Here is an 18,216-nt window from a genome sequence, read left to right on the forward strand (position 1 = left end):
TTAAAACAATTAGGCTGTTTCGCTGTGATGAATTCATTTTTGTATATCTTCAATCTGATCGAAGTGCCCGTCCGACATACGGTGCCGTAGCGATTGGAACAAGCAATAACCAGTGGGTGGCAGGTCCGGCGAATAGACTGCACGTAGGAGAGTATCCTATCCCACGGCAGAGATAGCGTTCCGTGTCTCCAAAGCTCGAAAATGTCCTTGAAACTTTCCGGTTCGCCAGATCGTTCTTTATCCCGGAGATCAAAATCTTGTTCTCGAAACCTTCTGTACCAATACTTGCAGGTGGAACGAGATACAGCATTATCGCCAAGAGCACTACAAATCATTTCACCAGCTTCGATAGCGTTTTCTTGCAGTTGTAGTTCGAAGAGCATACAATCACGCGCATGCTCCATTGTTTAACACGTTGAGCGCCATGTCAGTCACCGGAGACTGACGATAGACACTCTAAAAAATGATGTTCTTCTGTATGAATAAATTTTAAATAATTTGGCGATTAGAAGGGAATGTATCCAAATAGTACTTGTCAGCAAATTTTAATCGGTGTTATCAAAGCACGGTATTTGCATTTTTCGGTATCTGCATATTTCACAGAATGTTATAACGCGATCTAAACGGAAGGGAAGAAAAACCAGGTTCGGCGCTTAACGTGTTAAACAAGTGTTTCTCTAGGCGATGTTGACCGAGTCAGTAAATCTTGCGGCGCTTTGAAAAGCTGGACTTGAGCACCGTAAGACCCCAGAACTCCCGCTACGATCTTCCAATTGCAAATATCCTTCACGATCATCGGAAGATAAAAGACTAAAAAAAGCCTAACAATAACCTAACATATTCTCGCAGACCGGCACCTTGCGACACGACGAATCTAGAGGTAATTCAGCCCTCTTAGGGCACAATCCTCCTGCTCGACGACCCAGAAGTGTATAGCAACTGACCCGACCCAAGTTCGGAGAGCATTTTCCGGGGTCGCCGGCGGGTACGGATTTGCGAAAGAATCCCGCTCGAAGCGGAACTCTCGGGCAGAGTATCCGAGAGAGTAGAAAGGTGGTTATATAGGGAGCAGGTTCTCACGCGAGGCAAAAGAGACAACCGGGGAGGGGAAGATGGCGGCCGCCAAAGTCGCGAACCGGTTGGTCTGTCTCTCTAGATTCTCCTAAGCTCTCTCGCGCGGCGTTCCGCCGGCGACTAACTTCGATCGGCTAGTTACGGTACCGTGTTTCACTGACCGCGGTGGCCGTCCCACAATCCTCGGTTCTGACCCGGAGCCCGTCAACGACAGCGAAAAGAAACCGTCGTCGTTCGCCGCGAGGAATTTCGTTTGCCGTCGGCAGAGAACCGAGCGGGAGACTCGCGTTCGCCCGGCGCGCGGTTTCGCATGGATCGGGAGCCTGCTGGCTACGGAGCCGGTGGCCGGTCCGGCACCGGGAGGATTCTTAATCCCAGAAATATCCTGGGAGTTGCAGCGGCACCGCCGGCACCCAAAGCCGGCCGCAAAAGCTCGACGCGTCGCAAGAACGAAAGCGCGGGAGTAGCGAGCGTCGGGCTGGAAGAGCAGAGAGAAGGAGGTACAAAGAGATGAACAGAGAAAGAAAGAGAGAGAAAGAGATAGAGAAAGAGATAGATAGAGAGAGAGAGAGAGAGAGAGAGAGAGAGAGAGAGAGAGAGAGAGAGAGATCAACGTGTAAGCTCCTCGGGGTACTTACAGCGTTGCAGTAGTGGTCCCATTGTGCCGCAACGACACAAGTCCCCTCTCCGCCTTCCGGCTAACTTCTCCCGCCGTTCCACGGTCGCAGTCTCGACGAGCTGACACACTGCTGCTCACACTCACACAAGCACAGAGCTGAGAAACGATCTGGCTACGGCATCAGGAAACACCGTGGACCCTTGGTACCACGAACCCGAATCCGAACCCGAACCCGAAGCCGGAGTCCGCGAACCGCCGGATAACAGATTCCGCACGCGGAACACCGCGATAACGCATCGGACGATAGGCGAGAGCGCCTCCAGCTCCGCGGACACGCCGTCTATGGTGATCGAGGGAGCCGTGGCCGAGAGCCTTGCAGAGCGGCCATAATGCACTGCGGCGGCACAGAAAGGAATAGGTCAGCACGAGGCTTCAACCGGTGACCACTCCCCCTTGGTACCCCGCGCTCATCCACCGAACGATCACGCTCACTTTACACCTACACCCGGCTCGCTGCCTATCCCCACCGAGCGAACCCGCTTCGTTCACCTGCAGCAGAGTCGCCCCTTTTTTTCACCTATCGCCGCTGCCCGTTGTCAATTCGACAACGAGCTGCCCTCTACCGAGCCCCGCAAGCTTCGTCATCCGATTTTCTTCTGGTTAAGAACGCCTTCTTTCTTTCGATTAGCAATTCTCCTGAATATATTCTCACGGCGGAGACTACCATGCTCTGATAGCTCGTTTCGTAACGTTCGAGGACTCGATACGCGGCGCGGAAATCGAAATAGGTGGTCCCCTCTCGGGGCTCACCCTCCGCCGTCGCGCTGAGTCGAGATGTCCTATTTTTTCGTTTTCGAAGAAGTGACATTGTCGGGAGAAGAGTGAAATTAACGATTAATCCGACATACTTGGAAGCGAGATATCGAGTTCTAACGAGGGAGACGGTGTTCCAGAATATTCAAATTACATTCTGAATTTTTTTGGTCTCATTGGTATTGCCAGATTTCGAGCGGTAGTTGTTTGAAAACTGGGTCCGAGCGACCGAGCATAACATACGCGTTCCACATTGGAAGTGTAACTGCGAAGGCTTGAAAACGATTTCCATCTTCTAATTAGCATTTTTCCTGCCTATTATCTTGATAGAGTGCACTTTATCCTGGTAGCTGGTTTCGAAACGTTCGAGGAAAAATCGCGGTAGAACTCCTTCTGTGTCGATTTCAGAACAATTCATTTTGTAATTAGTATTTTCCATGCATTATCCTCGCGGCGGGGTCTATCTTGTTCTAGCAGCTGATTTGGGAAAGTTCGAGGCCTTGAAACGGGGGACGAAAATCGGAGTAGCTATGGCTATGTAGTGGCCTTGAGCGGCCGCTTCGCGTCGTCCTGCTATAGCGCACCTTGCTATAGCTGGGTAACTGTAGCATCCACCTCCGAGTACTTTCGGTTTTTCTGCCTCGTAAAGCCGAGCATTCCCGGCCTCGCCGTATCGTTCTCTTTTCAAATATTGCCAAACGCACCACGGCGAGCTCTGCATCAACGTCTTCATTAGATCCGTTACGATACCGCTTGTTTTTGATTCCCGTTCGCTGGTTACCGAACGATACGACAGATGAGGTTCGCGACGGTTGCAAAGAAGTCGCCTTTCCCGGCCACTTCACCAATCACTGCCTCCGTTCCCTAACAAAAAACGGGACCAACGGTCTCTCTCTCTCTCTCTCTCTCTCTCTCTCTCTCTCTCGATATCACTGGCTTCCAAACGCAGCGCAAGTCCCACAAGACCTGCCTGCCGATCCGCGAATTTCCACCGGCATACCGAAAATAGCTGCGCAACGTGTCAATCGCGCCGACTAAAACGAGCAGCGCGCTGCGCCGAACATTCTCATCGATTAGCGAAGCAAAGAGAGCTGTCCACCGTGGCTGCACCGAGCCGCATAGCTCAGGGGTAAAACAGCCACGCGGCCCGTAAAAAAGAAAGCCGGATAAAAACCTTCTGTGGAAGTAGGCGCTGCCGCTTGCGACATACGCGAGCGCATTTCAGAAATGCAAAACGCACATGCACGCCGGCACGATGCATTTATGCGCGTACTGGCCGACCGAGGGACGGCGTCCATCGATTAAGAAACCCCGAGCTATATATTCAATTTTCGATCGTGGATTCAAGGTCCCGATAACGAGCCCGTTCGCGGAGCGAAATTACCGATCGCGCGGTGACTGCCGCGCGTCGCCCGGCGCGTTTCCCTCCGGTTCGCCTTTCGAACGGCGACGGAAATGAAGCGATCACAGAGGATTGTCTTCTGGCCGCAGATAACAGGTCGTTCGGCCGGCATTCCGACGCGTTGAGCACGGCCACCGACGCCGCCCGGTAGGGGACACGGATCGATAAAATCTCTAGAATTTACGGTAAATCGTGCTTAACAACGGGAACACTTTATATAAGAACGAGGTGTGTATGCAGCCGCGGAGTGCCGTTACACGTTTTGATTCAACGCGTAAGCGGCCGGCCGGCCGGCTGTTGCGGATCGCGGGTATCAGTATTCCCTCGATAGTCGCGGGTACGCGCACCCAGGAACGGTCTATCGCGATCGTTTTGTCGTATAATCCTGCTATAAATCACTTTCAGCAAGTGCGGCCGTGTGTAGGAGAGATCATGAAAGCCGTCATTGACGCTCCGGGGAAGGCGGGAGGCGCGAGCTGTGATTTTAGTGTGCCCCGGAATCCTTCTGGTGGGTGGAGACACCCGCAGTCGTTAACACTCGTTACCCTGAATTGCACCGTTTTTCCCCTAACAACTTTCACCCGGATCAGTCTGGCCGGAGTTCCCCGAGCTATTATCCGTCTTCGAACCGCTGCGCCCTAAGTTCCAACTGTCTCGCACGCGAACGTGCCTTTGTGCTATCACCGGGCCGCGTTACGTGCGCGGAGCTGACTTTTTCGAAGACAATAGTAGTAGCACCGCGAGTCTATTGTGAACAGCCGTCTCGAAAGTGGCGAGATTTTCACGGAAGTTTCTCGATTATGGATTTTCCAGCTGGTTCCTCTTGCTCGCAGAAGAGGCCCGAAGACGCCCGGTGATCGGCAGGCATCAGTTTTCGAAAGCTCGCGCTTCCCGGCGTGTTCCCATTGTCGGCGGACTAGACGAGGCAAAGGGCCGCGGCCGTCCACGGTGGAAACGTTTAATTAATTTCGAAGACAATCGAAACGCCGGGTCGCCTCCTCAAAAGTCCGACAACTTAACTCTTCTCCGCGGCGCAACAGCTGTGCGCCGCGCCGTAAGCATATGCGCGCGGCGAAAGAACAACGAGAAGGAGGAAGAAGAGCATCGGGAACCAGTTTCATCTCTTAAACGCTTAATTAAGGTGGTTCGAGGGAGAGTGAAACCCGGGGAGGGTGGCAGAAGGGGGCAGAGGGAGAGGGATACGTGAATCCGAGTGACGCGAGCCGAACGGAGAAGATCCCTGCTGCTCCCCCGGGAGGGAAAGATATCGATATGTGGGCACGCACACGAGCGAACCTCGCATTCGGAGCGTGTAGGTGTAGCCCCGTAGGTATCCCGAACCACGTCGTCGTCTTCCACCGTCCCGGCTCCGCGCATTTCGATTTATCGTTAACGGCTCTATCGCATGCGTGGACCTCGAACCAGTTTCTCGTTTTATCATGGTCACTCGTGCGGCTCTACGTAACCGGGTAGCGGAGTAATTATTGTAAGGGACATATATAATGTATATATATATACATATATACATATATATGTATATACATATATATATCTATATACGCATTGTATATGTACGTGCATACTGAGTGCCCGGGAATTACTCACTCGCGACAATAACGAGATCGCGCTCGCGGAGCGCGAGCACCGATCCTCGCGAGGCGAAGCACTTGTTACACGCCCGACTCCGAATTGTTTCCTCCGTCCAGCCGACGAATTGTCCACTCCCCCTTTTTTAACCGCGTGCTAGCTCGAGTTATATATATATATATATATATATATATATATATGTCGTAGTTTTATTTCGCATTTCGTGCACATTTACCTGTTCTACCTCGGGTGCGCGAACCTTATCTCAGTTTCCATTTGTCTACGATCGGACTATGATTCCGCGCGTATCATCACGATCGGCCGAGCGACCGCGCAAAGCGGACGATCGCCGAGAAACCAGTTTCTTTTCCTGAATACACGCAAGAGGAAAGAAGAAGCGGCCGATGGAATATCGCAGAGGCTGTGCTCCGCGCTTAAACGCGCTCGAACTTATTCCAACCAATTACGTTCCCCATTAATTCGACAAACTAACGTCCCGATTCCGTGCTTACAGGCGTTACGATAATTGCCAGTAATGACCAGAGGCGACGGAGCGGTTGGTAAGTCAGTCAAGTGCCTTAATAGCTCGACTAATTGACGCGCGGTTTAGTATAATCTCGCTCGCTCGCTCGCACGCCCGCGAAAAATGCAAATGTGGAACGCGTTATTAGAAGATCGCGCGACGAAAGTATCGAGAAGGCAACGCCGACACGTCGCGCCGTAGGAAAAGAGAGGGCACGGCTTAAAGGAACAATGTATACGTTCGCGAATTAATGAAGGCGACGGTAGAACGTGAATGGCCGATTCATCGCGTTTTAATGGCGTTTTTAGCCGTGGAAATTTACGACGTCGCGTTACGATGATGTTATTGATGCACACGGGGACCAGCAAGCGGTGTCCCGCATCACTGGCTCGCTCGATTGCCGGCCTGTTTTTTTGCGGGGACTAATTTTCTCGTCATTTGCCCCGTCCATTATGGTGCACGCCGTCTACGCGCGCAATATAATACACGGAATGGGAATACCATAATTAGAACCGGGTTAAGCGAATGCTAACCGCTATCCTCCTTATCGGAGGCTCCCTCATCGGATAAGCTGTTCCTGGGGATTCCCATAAACAGTAACACCTGCCATGCACATAGGAAACGTTTACGGTGTGCGGTCCCCGTGCGTGTGACCGGGACCGCGGACCCGAAGGCGTAAACACTAGTTTACTTTCTTATAAGCTAATTCCGCCACTTCTTCGCCGACGTTCCTGTCCTTTTTTCCCCTTATCACTGTAATGGGGTAGCCGCATAATTTACCCGGCTCCTAATGGAGAAAAATGATCCCGCGACCAAGTCCCTGAGCCGGTCCCCGAGTCTGTACAAGATCGTCAGGTTTAACGATCATTATCGGGTTTTATGACTCAATGAACGTCGAATATGAAGTGGTCGTTCGAAACCACCCATTAATTGCTCATTAAGGAAATATCGGATACCGGGAAAGGTATGGAAATCTCGTACGATCATGCACCGATCAGCGTGCAAATTGCTCCCGAATCTCGATCTGCGTGTCATTTTAGCCGCGGTGTTACCAGGAGTTGGCGCTTACGGCGTGCAAATAATTTCGATCGTTCTCCTTAACGGCGTTTCTCGAATTTGCCTTCGCGCCATCTGAAAACGAAAGTTGATCGCCGACGCGATCGAGCATCAATTAACGATGTTCGGCTGAAATTTGAAATCGCGGGCTCGCGGGTGTATCAGTTTACGGGAACGTTTATTAACCACTCGGCGTGTCACTCGAATGATCGAGCGTCCGGCTCAAATTTCAAGATTCTCCAGCGACCGAGCGCTTCCCTCTCGCAAAATGTACTTTATCCAGGCTTCAATCTCGATGCACTCGAGTTTCTCGAGCCGCTGTGCTCGCAACAGTATCGCGCCGCGGATGAATTAGTGCTCGGTTAAAATATCAATCTTATCGAGCCACTCGAATAGAGTTCGAGTGCTGGGATACAACTTCGGACAGATCCGATCGAATAAATCTTCCTTGAACTTTCTGTACGATGGCCCGTCAGCCGGTACGTTCTCGTTGCATATCATCGACTCGGACCCACAAGGTAACAAGCACCGGTAGCATTCTGTATCTAAATATTTCATTACGATATGCTCGAATTAATATTCGCGAAAGTCACCGAAAGTTACTTCTGCATTTTGTATTTTTTCTTTTTTTTGAATTTTTTAACCCTTTGTCCCTTTGCAATCGGAGCCATTTTCACTCGAAATGTAAAATAGATTTTTTTTTTACCTACAGTATTTCCAGTTTATATAATCTGGTGCATAAACAAATTTGATAACGTTGAAATTATTTTGAAACGTAATATCACAATTTTTTACGGCGCATTAAAGTCACCACTCGACTGCAAAGGGTTAAAACTTGCGTCTCACGAACCGCTGATGTGTTCATAGCATTATTCTTAACATAAATGTGTCAAATAAAATATCAGAATTAGTTTCTTAATTTATTATATATATTTCTTTTTATACAATTTTTCTAACAATTCTACGATCGTCACAAATGCATAGTTAAGGGTTAAAGAATTAACTATTCAGAAAATAATTATTCCAAGGTTTTATCAAGGAGAAAAGCGTGCACTCGGGAGTACGGCCAGCTGCGTGCACGCACTTGGAAGCGATAAATGTTAATATAAATGATATTGAGAAGAATTGGCCGAGCATTTCCAAGAGACAAGTGGAGCCTGCACTAAAGGGCTTATCGAGCATCTTAGCGGGCGAGCCGGATAATTATTCGCGACAGAGAGGGAGAATGGAGGCGCACAGGTGTTTCGGTGGTCTCATGTTAATCGGACGAGTGTCCCATCGTCCTGCGCAACGAAAGCCGTATGCAAAACGCAATATTTCCATGGTAGCCAGGTACCACGCGACGCAGGTCGCCGATAAGGGGCCTTTCTGCTCGGGCCACGTGCTCCTTCGGCGCCCTGCGTGGACGCTATCAGTGGAACAATTCTAATTAGAGGCTCTTTCTCTTTGCGTTCCGTTGCGCAATACGACTTTCAAAACAACGACGTTCCTTCACCGGTGGCAGAAGTTTCCCAGATCGAAGAGGATCCGCTTTGGTGCACCCCCGGCGGCTGCTAACGAACCGCTAATTATTAATGCCCAACAAATTGTTTTGTCTACATCTCGGTAATTTATCGCGTATCCGCGCAGCGAGCGATGCGCGCTTTAATTGCTCGCGTTAATCGCTCGCGATCCTATCTGAAACCTGAACGGATCTACGGCGCGCGTTTCTGTTGATATTTGGAACTCGTACGCGCGCCGCTGTCTCTTCTCTCTCACTCTCTCACTCTCTCACTCTCTCTTTCTCACTCTTCCGCGCTCTCTTTTTACCAATATATATGAAAAAGACACATTACTTTTTCGTAACGGCGCGCAATTAATCGGACACGCTCTGTTTCCCGCGGTATCAATTAATGCGGACGCTACGATACCCGGCCGAATCGCCGGAACAGATGTTTAACGTTGTGTAAGCGAGCCGTTGCCTGTGTTCGTGAGCTTGTAACGAATCCTATCGCCGAGCTCCGATTCGATCTGTATTTTTTTTTTTTCGTTTCTCTTCTTCCTTTTTTTTCGCGAATTCTTCCGCAGGCCCGTCGACGATTACATTGTACCGGCGGGCTCTTTGTTTCTTAAATCGTACACGATGACGTAATTTGTTATCCTCTTATTTAATCTGAACGCCAACCCACCGTCGCAGCCATCAATCACGGTCGAGCGATTTTTCAGTCGCCGGCCGAGATAAGCCTGCGAAGAATACAGTCGACGATAACTAACGCAATTAAGCGCGCCTACTAGATAACGCACTGCTATTCCTGCCGGTGAGATTGCATGCAAGAAAGCCACGATAGATGTGCAATTAATACGTACTCTTTTAGAGTGTATTCTTTAGTTGCGGGCGTCATCTTGGAAGCTCATTTAGCAAGTCTGGTTAATATTCCTATGACAGTGATAATAACCGCGATGTGTTTATTGCATGGACAATGTGTATTCATTTTTTGGTCGATCAAATGGGGATTGCACTGGTTGCACCTATGGTTGTCATCCGTCTGAATTCCCGCGGATTTGGCCTAGTTTTTAGTGCGTCCAGGGAGATTTTCTTTAAAGATCCAGGATAATTATAATTACAGATATATCCTTGTTAATGATTTGAACAAGAAAAAGTAATTTACAGATTAATTTTATTTCTGCTCTATGTTAATAAAACTCAGAAATATCAAGATCATGTAATGGAATAATCAGTTCTATAACTTTCTCTGTTTATCTTGTTCACTCGCCTTGCATTTTTTATAGCACACGCGTGTCTGATCTCAAAGGAAATACTTATTGCATACAATTATATATCTTACTTTTATTCCATAATTGTTTTGTTAACTTATAAATTAACGAAACTTTTCCGTGCGGTATCCAATTTAAAAAGCAGTCACAAGTGTCCGGTTTTCAGCCGGAAAAGTCCTCGGTTTTTATGCTTTTTGTCCTGGTCGCGCGACTTTACAGATTGCAACCCTGACTGAAAAAATGCTCCAGGTCCATCGTTAAGCTGCTGAACGTCTTCCACGGGAGTAGACCTTGAAGGAAGCAAACGCGCGACAAGCAGTTTTGCACCTGCGATCGGGGGATTCAGTTCGCGCAATCTGAGATCTACTTTTCAAAGGGGAAAAAAGAAGATGGTGGAAAGGAGGCGCGACGGAGGACCGTGGCTAGAGGCGAGTCATACGGCTCGGAGCGTAGCTATTAAGAATCTCCGTGTAGCTAAGAATCGTCGGCGACACCTTGAGTATATTCCGCGGTGTACGATGTAATCTCTGTGTGCCATCGCGACAACCCCGGGGCTTAAACTAGGCACCGTGTAGCCGATGTCCGGTGCCTCGTACGGTGTGTTCCCTCTCCGGCGTTTCTCCGTCTCGTTCGTTTCGCCACGGTAAAGGGAGTGACATCATCAGCCACCTATGTCCAGCTCGCGCCCCATCCAGCAGTCCGGGCACGTACGGTTTCGGACAAAACGAGCATTAAGACAAAAATATTGTCCGTCCTCGAGTTGAACTTATAAATCAAACGACGGACCAACAACGGAATCGCCGGGTTCTTCGTTGTTGACCGTCCATTATCGTCCCCGGCCGTGTTCTTCTGGCCAGTCTCCGCTTTCTCTCTCTCTCTCTCTCTCTCTCTCTCTCTCTCTCTATCTATCTCTCTCGCAACGAAGGAGGACGGCCGAAGGGACTTTTCATATCCGTCGCCCTCCCCCGCCGCCCCGTTTAACGTTGAATTTATAAATAATGCTCTTAACGAACGACCGGCCCGGGGACCGTTGTCATAATTCAACTTACAAATGAGAGTGGTTTCTTCGTGTCTTATCCGCTCCGAGTCGAATTCATTAATCGATCACGGCTAAGCGATATCTACTCGCGACCGGGGCCCTTCTCTCCTCCGCCGCCCCTTCGTTTTCCAAACGCCCTTCTTCGAACCCCCTCTCGCGTGCCCCGTCTCTCCACGAACTCGTCCGTGGTCCGGCGTCCGGTATCGGTCTTTGCTCGCCGTCTCTCGTTTTGCTCTTGGTGTCGTCGTTTTCTTCCCGTCCCGCGTCCGTAAATCATCGACGCGAGACGTACACTTAATCGTTTTAGCGTAAACGTCGCCCGGTTTCCGATCCGGCCGGCCCCACGCTCCCCGTGATTTACGAGTTATCTCGAAACTGGACGCTAAGCTTTTCCGTATAATCCCCTGGACGATGCACGGAGTAAGCCCCTCCGTTTCGACGTCCGTCAAACTCCGAACGCCGTTTGACGAACGCAAATGGAGCGGGTCGCTGCGAACTGGACGCGATGCTGGGTCCTTCGAATCGGGGATCCCCGACTGCCTGGGTCATGATCGTTCTCTGCGAAGTCGTTGGATCGACTTTCAGTTAGCTGAATTTCGCTTTGATGTATCGTGGACACAGTGCGACGATCGGGGGACTTCTTCGAGAGGGAATGTCAAGAGCGCCGAAAATCAACCCCCAAATTTCTACGAAATCTAAATAGTTTGATCGATGAAATTAGGAAGTGAAAATTTATCATAGTAAATGGAAGCTTAAATTTTCTGCATTCTAAATATCCTAGTAAAATTTAGGTTGTTCGAATTTATTGCAATAAAAATGCATTTTGGAAACTAGTCGAAAATTAGTGTCACTGAGACAATGTCCACGGATGATTTTACTTACATGATTTATCGATGAACGTTTTTAAGTAATTGCTATATTTATCTATCGTTAGCCCGCGGATTTTTAAGCTAAATAAAAATTGTCTGCAATAAATGCACGGTACATTAGCTACGTCCACATATATTTCTCTTCTCAATGATTTTAGTGAACCGATGAGAGTACTGTGGTTATTTTAAAATCTTTGAATGCTGTTTTGCATTTGATGATCTCAATTTTCTTAGAAATGCATAAAATCCATCATCATTATTCGTCGAGCTTTTAGGCTTGCGAGAGAACCGATTCCGGGGAGTTCATCTACTCGTAAATAGTATTGAAGAAGACACAGAATTTTTGTACAACCATCGACCGTAGAATTTTCATGGCGTCTATGCAACTTCGAGCTGATCGATCAAGGATAACGGAAGAAAGTCCGTTGAGAGCAAAAGGGTTTTTTCTGCCGCGCGCGAACGACCGGAAGGCAGCGGGACTCGCGAGCGGTCGCGATCGCCGAAAACGTGATCGCGCGAGGAACGCTCTTGCCCTGGGAACAAGCTTGTCGCCGGACAAGCACGCTTCTGGAAACGACGGAGCAGTGACCTTCGCCGGCAAAAAGGTCGAATCGTTGTACCGTTACGGCCGGTAAGTGGCTAGCTCGAGTCATTTTGACGGTTTTTTTGTTCATCCGCGCCGTCGTCGTCTTTACGACTGCTCGAATTTATGGGAACGGCCGTGGTTAAGGTCGTTTCCGTGCATTAACTCGCCAGGTAGAACGGGAAGCAGGGTGTACAGGTGACGCAATTGCGGCTGACCTTGCTCCAAAAACATTTTCGCACCCTCGCCGGCTACCCCCGAGGGCCGGCACCCTCGTGGTCCCCTCCCCCGCTCCTAACCTCGCCGCGGAACGAGACGACCAAGATTCTCGGTTCCCGCGATCACAAAGGAATCCATTGTACTTTCAAACGAACCGATTTGAATATTTTTTTCTCGGCTAAGGCTAAGGTCACTCGTAGGCGACACGGTTTTTCGGTTGATCCGTGAAGAATGCGGGGTGCCGGTGCGATTTCAAGGTGGAGGCGAGGAATGTTCCGGGGCCCGGCCCGGGGAATCGCTGTTGCTAAACTCCGCCGGGCCGCGTGTTTACTCGGGGCCCGGTTGCAGTTTTTGAGCCGCGGCGGAGGCCGCGCACGCTGCGATTTATGTCCCCTAATTCGGGATTTATTCGCGGCGCGAGCGCGTGAGCGCGCGAAATTGCGAGACGGCGGATTCAATTATTAAGCGGGCCGCGCGGATCTGTAAATCGGCGCCGAAACGGCGCTGTCCCCCGCGAAGACGGATACTTTCAACACCGGAAGGAATAATTTCCACCTAATTGCGGGCTCTCTCGGCTTTCGGCTCTCGGCCGGCGGCCGAGGGCGGAAACACGATCGTTCAATATTTCAGCGATTTTCGGGAGCCGATCGGCCGAGTTACGATCGGCGCACGGTTCCGCGCGCCTCCGGTCCCGCGGAAAAATATCGTAGACACCTCGCCGAGGAGTTGAAAACTGCGTCGGAAATTAATAGGCGGCCATTAATCCGAAATATCCGCGTGCTACCCCGCGGGCGCCCGCGCCCGTGCCCGCGTGATACATTCGCAGTTTAACCACCCGATCATTAATTTACTTACTTTATGTAACAGGCTGGCGCGAGCCGGACGAGGGCATATTTCTTGGCTGAAATTATATCAACCGGTAAAGAGCCCGGAGACCGCTTGTCAACCGAGCTATGCGGCTCCGCCGGACCGCGCGCGTTACGTTTATCGGCGCCGCAAACAAAATATTCAAAAGTATATTTAGCCGGTGCAATAAAATTGAAATATCGCCCGTGCCGCGGAAGAACATGGTCCACGCCACCGTGCGGCGATTTCCTGGCCCGAGGAGGCCCGAGGAGGCGGTTCCCAGCGCGCCGCGGCTCGACCATATTTACCAGCCGACGTGAGCCCGCACGTGCTGCGATCCGACGGCAGCCATAACTGCCGGGCTCGGGACGCGTCGTTGCAACGTTGAAAACTTCCGCCGCGGCTCGTTACTATGTAACGTTTCGGGGATCATCGTGCACGACAAACACTCCACGATCTATGAATCCTTAAATTTTCCCGCTGCACAATGTCGGCCTGGCAAAGAACCGCGACACTTTGAGGGACTGGCCAGCAGCCCGCTCGTGTCGCATCGTCTCGCCGCCGTTCCCCGAGCGAAGATTTCCGCGTGATTCAACGTGCCCGGCGAAATTATAGACGTTCAACGAAGACGCATCGTCGCCGGGATAAAAACCGGGAGTTATAGGCTGTGTTTGAATTATTTACAAGAATAATTAAGAGCACGTGCAAGTGCGCGCGGCAAGCTCGTGCCGTTCCGCCGTGAAATACAGTGGCCCGGTTTTGAGTTATCGAATTCAATAGGAATACGCGAATACCTCGCGGCCGACTGGAAGATCGGACGAATTTATGCGAGCAACGCGGCCGCGCCACCCCCGGCCGCCATTTAAAAATACTATCTGCCCGGCCATTTATCAGGCTTAACTGTGTCTTGAAACCGTTACTTTTTATTGAATAACGTATAACACCTGTGAAAACACTTGATTCACGGCACGCCGATATACATCGCGGTCCGCGGTGTTCAATTCGGGGGAGGATTCAGGAGCGCGCACGCTATTGAGGGCGGGAAATTCATCCGACGTCCGGCGATCGCGGTGAAAAAGCCCGGAAAGTGCATTCGAATCGTTTCCCGAATTAACGGGCCGCGCGATTTGCATTTTTGCCGCCGCACAATCGACGTTATCTTTCATAATCGACGACCGGCGCCACCGGTCGAACGTCGTAAAACCGTGTCGTGGACGCGGTCCTGGAGATTTGATTCCAGAAAACTCGAACGGGTTGTCGTCGAAGAAACCTTCACGCTTTCGGGACACTGGAACTCGGGGGGTTGATCAGCAGCCGAGGGTGCAGTCTTTGCTAACGGCTGCGTGGCTCTCTGATAAAGCCCTCGCAATCTCCAACAGGAGTTGATCCAAGAGGTCGCGAGATCCTTCATCATCTCAGGTTTGTTAAGTTTTAGGTATCACTTATCTCGTCTCGCCCGCGGCTGCGTTTTAGGGGTTGCTGCGGCCCAAACGGAAAACTCTGGGAAAAGGACGCGGTCGTGCGTGCGACGGACGAGTTGGGCACGATGTCAATGCAAATGATACTCGCAATTTACTACGGGATAGGGCCTAGCCTTCGACTTGAACTCAGCGGCGCTGTTGTTACTTTAATTGCTGGTTTCAGAAGAAACTTTCTTTCGTCTACCGTTTCTCTCAATAATAATTGTAATAACAAGCAAGATCCTTAGTCTATGCGCGAATCTTTGCAATCTAGCGAAGCTTTATTGGAGAATTATTCTGAAGAACAATCGCAGATGATTCTACAAGATTTGCAGAGCAGACCTTAAATTCTTCGCGGTCTAGTACCACCCCGACTGCAGTCTAGTTCGTCACCGGAGTCAGAAGAAGCCCAAACAACAACTGGGAGCTGGAAATCCCGTGAAAATCGAATTTCGTCCAGCGGGCTCCGTTTGAAGCGTTCCATGGATGCTGGGGGGAAGGGCGGACAGGGGCCGTAGGGTGGTGTACACCGAGGGGCAGAGGGACAGGCAGAGGGCAGGAGGCATCGGGTGACGTCGCGACGCCCCGGGCTCTGCGAGCAAGTTCTCGAAAGTGTCGGCTAAACTGATATGAGAAATGGTCGCTTCGTGTTGCCCGTGGGGGATGAAGGAACCCGACTACACCTATACGTTACACGGCCGGGGGGAAACGTTCAGGCACCTCGTGCGTTTCCAACCCCCGTTCGCGAACGCCGATACGATATTTGCGGCGATACAGAGAGGCCGCCCGAGTTAACCGTCTTACGGGACCGCGCGGCGGCGATATCGGCCCGGAGAATTTGCGACGAGATTCCGCAGGCGAGATCGTGGAATCGTGCGGAATTATTCTCGCCGGTTGATCCGGTAAGTTATCGCCGGGACGGAACGGGCGCGCGGCCCGACCCTCGGAGGAGAGCGTCCCGGAATCGCACCGCAGGGACGCGGAAAAAAGTATCGCGTTGTCACTTTGACAAACTAATTACGCGGCGTGTGTCGGCGGGGGGCCGTGAGAGGCCGCGCAATCATCTCCCGGCAGTTGCAAAGGGGCGGTATACATTTTAACAGGGTCGGCGAATTAATTCGGAACTGTAGTTTAATCCAGTTGCAAGTGCTGTTCGAGTCGCAGTCTCCGTGCACCGGTGGCCGAAATATTCCTGGCCCTCGAAGGGCCTGGGCACGGACGAATTGTTCGAACGAATGGGAATTCCAGTGGCGCGATGCTGTTGCCGAATATCCTGATCGATCCCGGCGATCCCGGCGAACAAACTCCGAACAAAGAATCGGGATTGCAGCTCGCGTTCCTCTGTTAAGGGATGCTGCACGGGCCGGCGAAAGGGGTTACGAGGCGTTCGTGCGGGAAGAGGACGAGGAAGAAGTCCAAAGAGGGTAGCTCTGGAGGGGGCAAAGGAACGCTTATCACTGGCTGCAGCCGCACCGACCGTCGGATCCTTATTTATGGTCCCCGTCAGGCGTCGGTGCGGTACACACCACCTATTTTACCCCCGGGCCTCGCGATACCGAACTCACTTTATTTTCGGCCGGGTTCCCCCCCAGTTTTCCCGGGGAAAATCGAAGGCAGAGCCCCGTTCGCCGGGATCGATCGCCGGTGACAAAACAACGCATTAAACGGCCGGAAACACGGAAGACACCTAGCCGGTGATTTAAGGAACGGCGGCGGCTCTCTCGGCGTTATCTCGTGCAACACCCTGCAAGAAACCGTCTTCGCGGTAAGAGGAAACACGGACGAAGAAACGGCCGCGGAGATTAAACAACCTTGGCCGTGGCCAAGGGAAGACGATGCCTAGAGCTCTGTTAGGCCCGCGACCGATTATTTACCATTTGGCACGAGTCCTGTGTCCGCGAGCACGGCTACATTTATCGCGGGATGTTATTATACCGTGGCGCGAAGCGTTACAAGCGTATCACGTCCCGGCCCGGATTATAGTTCTTCATTAACGCCGGCCGTAAAACACCGGCTTGACAGACCGAGATACAAGGGAATATTGATGTAAGCTGCCCGGCCGAGATTCGTTCGGTAATTGATATCTATACGAGCGGCGATGCTGCGCCGGGTAAAAAAAGAGATATCGTTATCGGTGATCGCGGGTGAACCGCTTCATGCCGTGCGTTCACGCGAACCACGTGCACGCGTTCGTTCTCTGCCCGGCGCGGCGGGAGTATCGCGATCGGCATCGGGGAAGTCTTCTTGCGCGGACGAAACGGAGTCGTCGCACCGGGAAACGATCCACGGGAAGAAGAGTCATCACCAAGGTGCGCCCGATTTTTCGTCGGGGACACCGGCCGTGTCTCCATCGGTGGTGGAGCATGTGCACACTGGGTCAGCGTTTTGGCGGGAGGCTATTTTTTCGCGACGTCGACCGCGGAGAACCGATCCGATCACTCTGGAACCCCAGTTCCCTGGTTCCGCGAAAAGCTGGTCCGCGATGGCCGCGACACGTCGCGATTATTTGAGCGTGTACACGAAGAACAAGGGACTTACCGTAGCGGCCAGTCGTGGGAGTCAACGGTGAGCCGTCTGCGGAATGCTAGTCCGCGCCCGTTCCTTGTAGCTCATGATAGCGGTCTCATACCGGAACCGGCGGCTGCATCCGGAAGTCTCGTGGAGGCTGGCTGTGGTCCGGACCGGGGTCTGGCGGGGTAGGCCGGCTGAAGGGTAGGTAGCCTTTCGCGCGAACCAAGGATCTTTTGCCGTGGGGGTCCAGTGGAAATTCGAAGCGCGAAAATTTGAATGCAAAGAAGATGACCCGGACTCGCACGATCGCGGAGGTTTCGGACCCGAGTGAACACCGGACGGCAGGATATCGGCGGCTGCGGAACGGTACGCGGATTCTCGAGCCAGCCACGTGAAGTCTCGGGCCTCTGGTCCACCTCCTCGCGTGTTTCGCGGAAGGCTCGGCTTCGACGTCGGACGCTCGGTCGCTCGGTCGCTCGGGTGACGCTCTCTCGCGGGCCAAAGCAAACTTGTCGGATGGCAATACGTGAGTTAAATGTTCACCGCGGATGGTTTACGGCCCGATAGTCCCCACCTCGTACCGCCACGCGGCGCTGCCTCCGTTCTCTCTCTCTCTCCTCCGGTGGCTCTCTCTGCCTCTCTCCTTCGCGTTCATCGTCCCTGTCCAACCGGCCAGAAATTCCCGGGTTTCTCGCTCGCGCGCCGGCACCCGCTTCGTTCCTCTCTTTCCCGCTCTTGCTCCCGCTCCCGCTCCCGCTCCGGCTCCGCTTCGGCCTCGCGCTCTCGTGCTCTCGCGTTCTCTCGCCCTCTCTCGCTCTCTCTCTCTCTCTCGCTCTCTTTCTCTCGCCATCTCGCCCTCTC

At 51.8% G+C, this 18,216-nt stretch overlaps 1 protein-coding gene across 3 annotated transcripts in view; it reads right to left on the bottom strand.

Annotated features, from left to right (window-relative positions):
* Positions 1-17,881, bottom strand: part of Antp (homeotic protein antennapedia) — a 211,282-nt gene extending 193,401 nt beyond the window's left edge. For 2 of the 3 annotated variants that reach the window (XM_033469158.2, XM_033469156.2), the window contains exon 1: positions 1,713-2,012. The gene's annotated coding sequence lies outside the window, so the exon portion shown is untranslated. Of the gene's footprint in view, positions 1-1,712; positions 2,013-17,382 lie in introns of those variants that run through there. The other variant, XM_033469160.2, reaches the window with a different exon arrangement.
* Between the last annotated feature and the right edge of the window lie 335 nt (positions 17,882-18,216).

Source organism: Megalopta genalis, chromosome 5 (genome assembly GCF_051020955.1).
Source record: "Megalopta genalis isolate 19385.01 chromosome 5, iyMegGena1_principal, whole genome shotgun sequence".
In the NCBI taxonomy this organism is placed as follows: Eukaryota; Metazoa; Arthropoda; class Insecta; order Hymenoptera; family Halictidae; genus Megalopta; species Megalopta genalis.